Genomic DNA, 7,146 nt, shown 5'->3' on the forward strand with positions numbered 1-7,146 from the left:
GAAAAGGTTTTAAAATTTTTCTCACAGCAGGGCCTATGAAAATCCAGTACATTTTGCCCCCCCCCAAAAAAAAAAAGTCTTCCTGCTTAAAGTGATATCAAAAATAAATTTTAATATTGATGTCATTACGGCGGGAGGGGCCCTGCAAAGGCAACAGTGCCCACCAACAATGCGGCCCTGAGGCAGGCAGTTCCGCCGGCTACACCAAGGCGGCTTTCGCCCCTCATATCAAAATGGGTAGCCATGTTGGCCTGTCTGTAGCTAAGAGCAAAGAGTCCAGGAGCACCTGAAAGACTAACAAAATATGTGGCAGGGGAGGAGCTGTCACTTCTTCAGATGCCTTCAAAATGGATATAGCATTGGGGGGAAAGTGCAGAAAAGGGCAACTGGAATGATAAGAGGGCTGGAACACTTTCCCTAGGAAGACAGGTTAAAGCGCTTGGGGCTCTTTAGCTTGGAGAAACAACGGCCGAGAGGGTGACATGATCGAGGTTTATAAGATTCTGCATGGGATAGAGCAGGTCGAGAAAGAAGTCCTTTTCTCCCTTTCTCACAATACAAGAACTCCTTGTGGGCACTCCATGAAATTGCTGAGCAGTCGGGTTAGAACAGATAAAAGGAAGTCTGTCTTCACCCAAAGAGTGATGAACACATGGAATTCACTGCCCCAGGAGGTGGTGGCAGCTACAAGCATGGACGGCTTCAAGAGGAAATTGGATAAAGATATGGAGCAGAGGTCCATCAGTGGCTATTAGACACAAGGTATAGATAGGAACTCTCAGTCTGGGGCAAGCGATGCTCTGTATTCTTGGTTCTTGGGGGAGGGGGAAACAGTAGGAGGGCTCCTAGTGTCCTGACCCCACTGCTGGACCTCCTGATGGCACCTGGTATTTTTGGCCACTGTGTGACCCAGTGTTGGACTGGATGGGCCATTGGCCTGATCCAACATTGGCTTCTCTTATGTTCTTATGTACCTGAAGACACCTGAAGAAGTGAGCCTGTGACTCATGACAGCTCATCCTCTGCCAACAAATTATTTAAGGTGCTAACGGGACTCTTGCTCTTTTCTGCTCATAGGCCTCAGTTCCGCTGCTGCTGGGACTCTGTCGCAAACCCACTTTGCTGTGTGAAAACCACCCAAGCCGGCTGCTTTCGCTTGCTATTGCAACTTGCAATTTCGCTGTCTTATGGCAAGCCCAGTTTCAGTGGGGGAAAGAGACAAATCATTTAAAACCCAGAAAGAAAAATATTCCAGTGGGAATCCATAGGAAAGCTGCCATTTGATGCCAGCCTATAAACATCGCAAGTAGGGTGACTAGATGTCCTCTTTTTAAAGGCTGTGTCATCTTTTTGAGGTGTCTGTCCATCCTCTCTTGGGCTCTTTTTAAAAAAACTGATGAAAATTTCCTCTTTTTTTGGGTTGGAAGGTTAGGTAAAGGTCCCCCTTGCTCGAAAGCCAGTCGAATCCGACTCTAGGATTGCGGTGCTCATCTCCGTTTCAAAGCCGAAGAGCCAGCGCTGTCCGAAGACGTTTCCGTGGTAATGTGGCCAGCATGACTAAACACCAAGGCACACGGAACGCCTTAGGTTAGGTAGGGTTACCATAATTTGAAAAGCAAAAAAAGGGGGACATATTTCCTGACTGACTACTTCAAACAACGTATCACTATGACATATCTCATTTTAAATATCCCTACTATTTAAGCTGTGATAATTGCTACCAACAAGGAATATTTCTAACCTTCCAACCCCAAAAGAAGACATTTTCATCAGGTTTTTTTTTAATGGCCCAAAAGAGGACAGACACAAAGAAAAAAGAGGACATATCCTCTAAGAAGAGAACATTTGATAATCCTAAGGTTAGGAATATTTCTAGGTCAGCAATTATCACAGGGGTATTTAAAATGAGACTTGTCATAGTGATCACGTTTGAAGTAGTCAGTCCGGAAACATGTCCTCCTTTTGGCTGTTCAAAATATGGTACCCCTAAGCAGGAGCAGAAGAAGAAGAAAAAGAAGAAGAGGAAGAGATTGAATTTATACCCCACCTTTCACTACCCAAAGGAGTCTCAGAGCAGCTTAAAATCTCCTTTCCCTTCCCCTCCCCACAACAGGCACCCTGTGAGGTAGGTGGGGCTGAAAGAGCTCTCTCCAGAACTGCTCATCAGAGAACAGGTTGGAGAGATCTTGTGACTGACCCAAGGTTACCCAGCAGCTGCATGTGGAGGAGTGGGGAATCAAACCTGGTTCTCCCAGATTAGAGTCCGTGCTCCTAAGCACTACACCAAGCTGGCTCTCAAGACAGACTTTGTGAATATCTGCTTTAATCCAATCTTAGCTATACTTATCGCGGAGTTACTTATGCCTCTTGACTCTAACTTAGCCCTTCCTGGCAAGTAAACCCCCCCACCTATATGTAACAGTTGTGGAACTCTGTTCCAATGTATCTGAAGAAGTGCACATGCACAGGAAAGCTTATACCCAGAATTAAACTTTGCTGGTCTTAAAGGTGGCACTGAACTCAAACTTTGTTCTACTGCTTCATACCAACACAGCTACCCACCTGAACCTATCTTTATGCATATCTATAAAGGTGCACACTGTAAGCTGCCACCTCGAGGCTGAGGAAGGAAAGCAGGCTGTAAAGCAGTATAACAATAAGGTCCCCAAACAAATCTAATTACGTTATAACTCAGAATTCTAAATTCAGCTGAACTTGGGCCAATGATTTCCTTGAACCAATGCCATTATGACACCTCAAGGCATGGAAGAATCATGGGACCAACAGAGGAATAAACTTCATTAACAGGATTTTGTAAATGACCCCCTCTGAGCACCTTGGAACAGAAAAATATGTAAATCCAAATTTTAATTACAACCAACTCCTCTGCTCCAATACCCAGCGGCAGAGAAAACACTGCAGTGCGATCTAGCAGAATCCTTGTACAATCCCTGAGGTTCCTTTCGACTGCATTCAAGTTGAAATCCTGACTCTGTTTGACCCCTTAAGAACTCAGAACTAACACCAGTCTCCGTCCTACGCAAAGGAAAAAGTATTTACCATTCTTGAAGTGCCACCTCATAATGCTAAGGAAAATTTCCACTTTAAGACTAAGATACGTCTGCTCTATCTTTGGAAGTGAGTGGCTAAACTAAGCACTACGTTAATTGGATTCTTATTACACAGGCTGGCAGACTTATGTAAGCACAGACAACGTCAAACGCAACTTTCCTTCAGAGCTGTCCGTTGCCAGTAACTGGCCCTTTGATCCAATCCTGCATATTTGTAACGGAAATGCAGCTCATTTCCTCATCAGAAATATATCTGGATAACAATAAAGAAGTTGAATACAACAATAATATAGCATATATGCCGAAAACTTTGATAACGACGATACAGTTAAACCCTTTTGGTTTTTAGACTGTGCTCATATATTAATAGGCATTTTTAGATCCGTTGATAAATTGTTAATCCATAAAACTATCACACTATGTTATGGGTGCCAACGTCCAGCTGAGACCTGGGGATCAATGCTCCCTCTAAGCAGTGGAGTCTTGTGGGCAAAAATTCTACTTGGTGAGCAACTGGCATTAAAGTGGTGAGTGAGCGATTCGGCTACTGCATAAATTAGTTTGCTCTGGAGCCCTCCTTCCTGAGCTGAGACGAAAATGTGTGAGCCGGAGGCTAAAAAAACTGTGAGCTGGCTCACACTAACTCAGCTTAGAGGGAATACTGCTGGGGATCCCCCGGAATTACGGCTCATCTCCAGACTACAGAGATCGGTTCCCCTGGAGAAAAGGGATGCTTTGGACGGTGGGCTCTACGGCATTGTGCCCCACTGAGGTCCCTGTCCTCCCCAGGCTCTACCCCCAAATCTCCAGGAGCTTCTTAACCTGGATGTGGCAACCCTCCCCCTCACCCCCCACCAGTGGCCAAGGGGACCTGGGAACCCTATACCCCTGCCTCAGAGACAGCAGTTTTTAATACTCCTGCCAGGTATAAAATATCATTATTGTATTCAAGGCCCTTTACTAAATACTTTTATAAAGTACTAAGTATTACTGTTGAATGAAGCGGAGGGGAAGGTCTAACTGCCACCCCAAAGTGGCAATCCTAAACATACTCGCTATACGAGACCTATGGCAGGGTCAGGTCGCCATTGTAGCCACTCTTCAAAACCAGGGTTACTAAAATCAAAGTGAATTTCAGATACATATTTTATTTATTTATTTATTTATTATTCACATTTCTATCCCGCCCTCCCCGGAGGCTCAGGGCGGCTTACAGGGCATATTGCCGAATAAAACAATAGAACAATACAAAATATTAAATTACAACCCCATTAAAACAGATTTTGGTGCTCCTCTCAGTTAATTTCCAATCTCCAAATTACAATTTCTAAAAACGAGATGGCTGTCCCCTAACCATCCCATTCTCACCCATAGTGCAGCAATTATGGAGCCTAGATGTGCGTGCCCCCATCCTGATGTCCGTATATGGGGGATAGATGGTAAACTAGTGCTATGGTGGTACACTAGTGGTGGCGGCTCCTATTCAAAAGCCTGGCGGAAGAGCTCCGTCTTGCAGGCCCTGCGGAACTGTGCTAGGTCCCACAGAGCCCTGATCTCCTCTGGGAGCTCGTTCCACCAGGTTGTTGTTGGTCAGTCGCACACTTGAGTCCGACTCTTCGTGACCCCGTGGACCACATCACGCCAGGCCCTCCTGTCCTCTGCCGTCCTCTGGAGTTTGCTTAATTTCATGTTCATTGCATCAATAACACTAACCATAGTGGGGGTTGGAATAGATGACCCTGGAGATCCCTTCCAACTCTATGATTCTATTATCTCATCCTTTGCCAACCCCTTCTTCTTTTACCTTCAATCTTTCCCAGCATCAGGGTCTTCCCCAGTGAATGATCCCTTCTCATTTGGTGGCCAAAGTATTTGAGCTTCAGCTTCAGTCTCTGGCCTTCCAGGGAACAGTCAGGGTTGATTTTTTTTAGGACCGGCTGATTTGATCTCCTTGCAGTCGAAGGGACTGTCTTCTCCAGCACCATAATTCGAAAGCATCTATTCTTCGGCGCGCAACCTTCCTTATGGTCTAACTCTCGCAGCCATACATTAGTACTGGGAATACCAGGTACCAGATTGTAATCTTTTGTGTATGTGAAATCTGCTGGCAGCAACTTGGACCACAAGTATCAAATACGGTAGCTTCAGGGCTCTAGTCGGGGGGGAGCTCTCAGGTACGGAGCTCCGGAAGAGAACCTCTAGGGGGCGGGGCAGTCACGTGGTGAAGCCCCGCCCCCTTCTTTACCCCGCCCTCTGCTTCGATCCTCATTCCGTTTGGGAATGAGGATGAAGCAGGAGAGTAAGTAGCCGGGCCTTCTGACACACTTCCGGTGATGTCAGGGGGTGTGGCCTTCTGTCACTTCCGGTGATGTCAGGGGGCGTGGCATATGCAAATAAGTTATGCTAATGAGTTATGCTAATGAGCTCCGGCAGCTCTTTTTCTACAACAAGACCCCTGGGTAGCTTAATCTAAAATGATCGAAAGCCTGCAGTCCATTTGAGGTACCGTTGGACTTTCAATTGTGGAGTTTAAGGATTACATTCTAAACTTCTCACGTTTGGTTCAGACTCACAGAACAAACATGGGAAGATGTGTGTTAATGAGCTACTGAGTCAGACCTGGGAATTGTGCTAGCCGTTTGTATGCCTTAAGCAATGTATGCCATACACAGCAATTACAGGCGTATACACCTAATTTGCTCAGGGTAAAAGAGGAGAGCGCAAAAGTGGGCTTGAAGCTCAACATTAAAAAAAACTAAGATCATGGCATCCAGCCCCATCACTCCTTGGCAAATAGAAGGGGAAGTCGTGGAACTAGTGACAGACTTCACGTTCCTGGGATCCCAGATCACCACAGACTGTGACAGCAGCCATGAAATTAAAAGACGCCTGCTCCTTGGGAGGAAAGCGATGGCGAACCTAAACAGCATGATAAAAAGTAGAGACATCACCCTGCCAACAAAAGTCTGCATGATCAAAGCAATGGTATTTCCCAGTAGTCAACAGGGTTTTTTGCACTCTAGGCGAGACCACCTTCTGGTGCCCCCCCACGCGCCCACCAATTATGGGGTTGCCAACCTCCAGGCAGAGTGGATCAGACTCCCTCGGGAGGTGGTGGAGGCTCCTGAATTCCAGGTATTTCCCAACCTGGAGCTGGCAACCGTGCACAGAAACTGTGTCCATTCTTTGCTTTGATGCGGAGAGAGCGTGCACGCAGTTGGGCTTGCTGAATGTCTCTAACCCGACCTAACCTAGTGGCCACCACTGCATCCAGTGATGGTGAGTTCCGCAGGTGACTGATGCCGCAGGAGAAGCCCAATCCTAATCCACTGCCAGTCAACTGCAGGGGGTGCCTCATCATCTGCCAGTCCTAAGGGGCGGATTCAAACACTGCCGCAAAAGATCTCCGCTGTGCATTGCACCTGATGTCAAGGCCATAGACTTTCCAATTTCCCGGGGGGGTGGGGCTGGGGCTGGGCCAGAGGCATTGCTAAGTCATTAAAAGAACTGGGACCCCATGACATCATAGGGAGGAGCTAGTGACATCACAGGCCATGGTCACTATCTATGGAGGTGGACCCATGTGGGATTTAGGGATGGGCTCCCCAGAAATTTAGGGAGGCCTGGGAACCGCCCTAGCAATGTCCCTGGGCTGGGCTAACCCCAGGAACAGTTGTCTTCTTAGCACACTGCTTAGAAACGTAGAAAGCCCCACACATACCCCACACTGGAATAAGAACATAATATCAGGCCGTACCACATTGCAATAAAGCCCCTACAACTGTATACAGAAATACTGAGCTTCCCTACCATTTGCCACAACTAGCCCACCACACAACCAGGATCAAGACTCCTAAGTGGACCAACAGACAGGCATACACTCGTTTGAGAAACTGAGTATTACATTACAACACCTCTGGAAAATTACAGATCAGTAGAGGCAGCACTGCACAGTGGTCAGAGTTGCAGATTGATGTGGGGAAGCCCTGGTTTGTATTCTCACTCTGCTGGCTGAGTGACACCGGGCCAAATCTCCCCTTCTCTACCTAACCTACCCCACAGGGTTGTTGTGAGG

Source organism: Gekko japonicus, unplaced genomic scaffold, assembly GCF_001447785.1.
Source record: "Gekko japonicus isolate JY-2015 unplaced genomic scaffold, Gekko_japonicus_V1.1 scaffold2056, whole genome shotgun sequence".
Lineage (NCBI taxonomy): Eukaryota > Metazoa > Chordata > Lepidosauria > Squamata > Gekkonidae > Gekko > Gekko japonicus.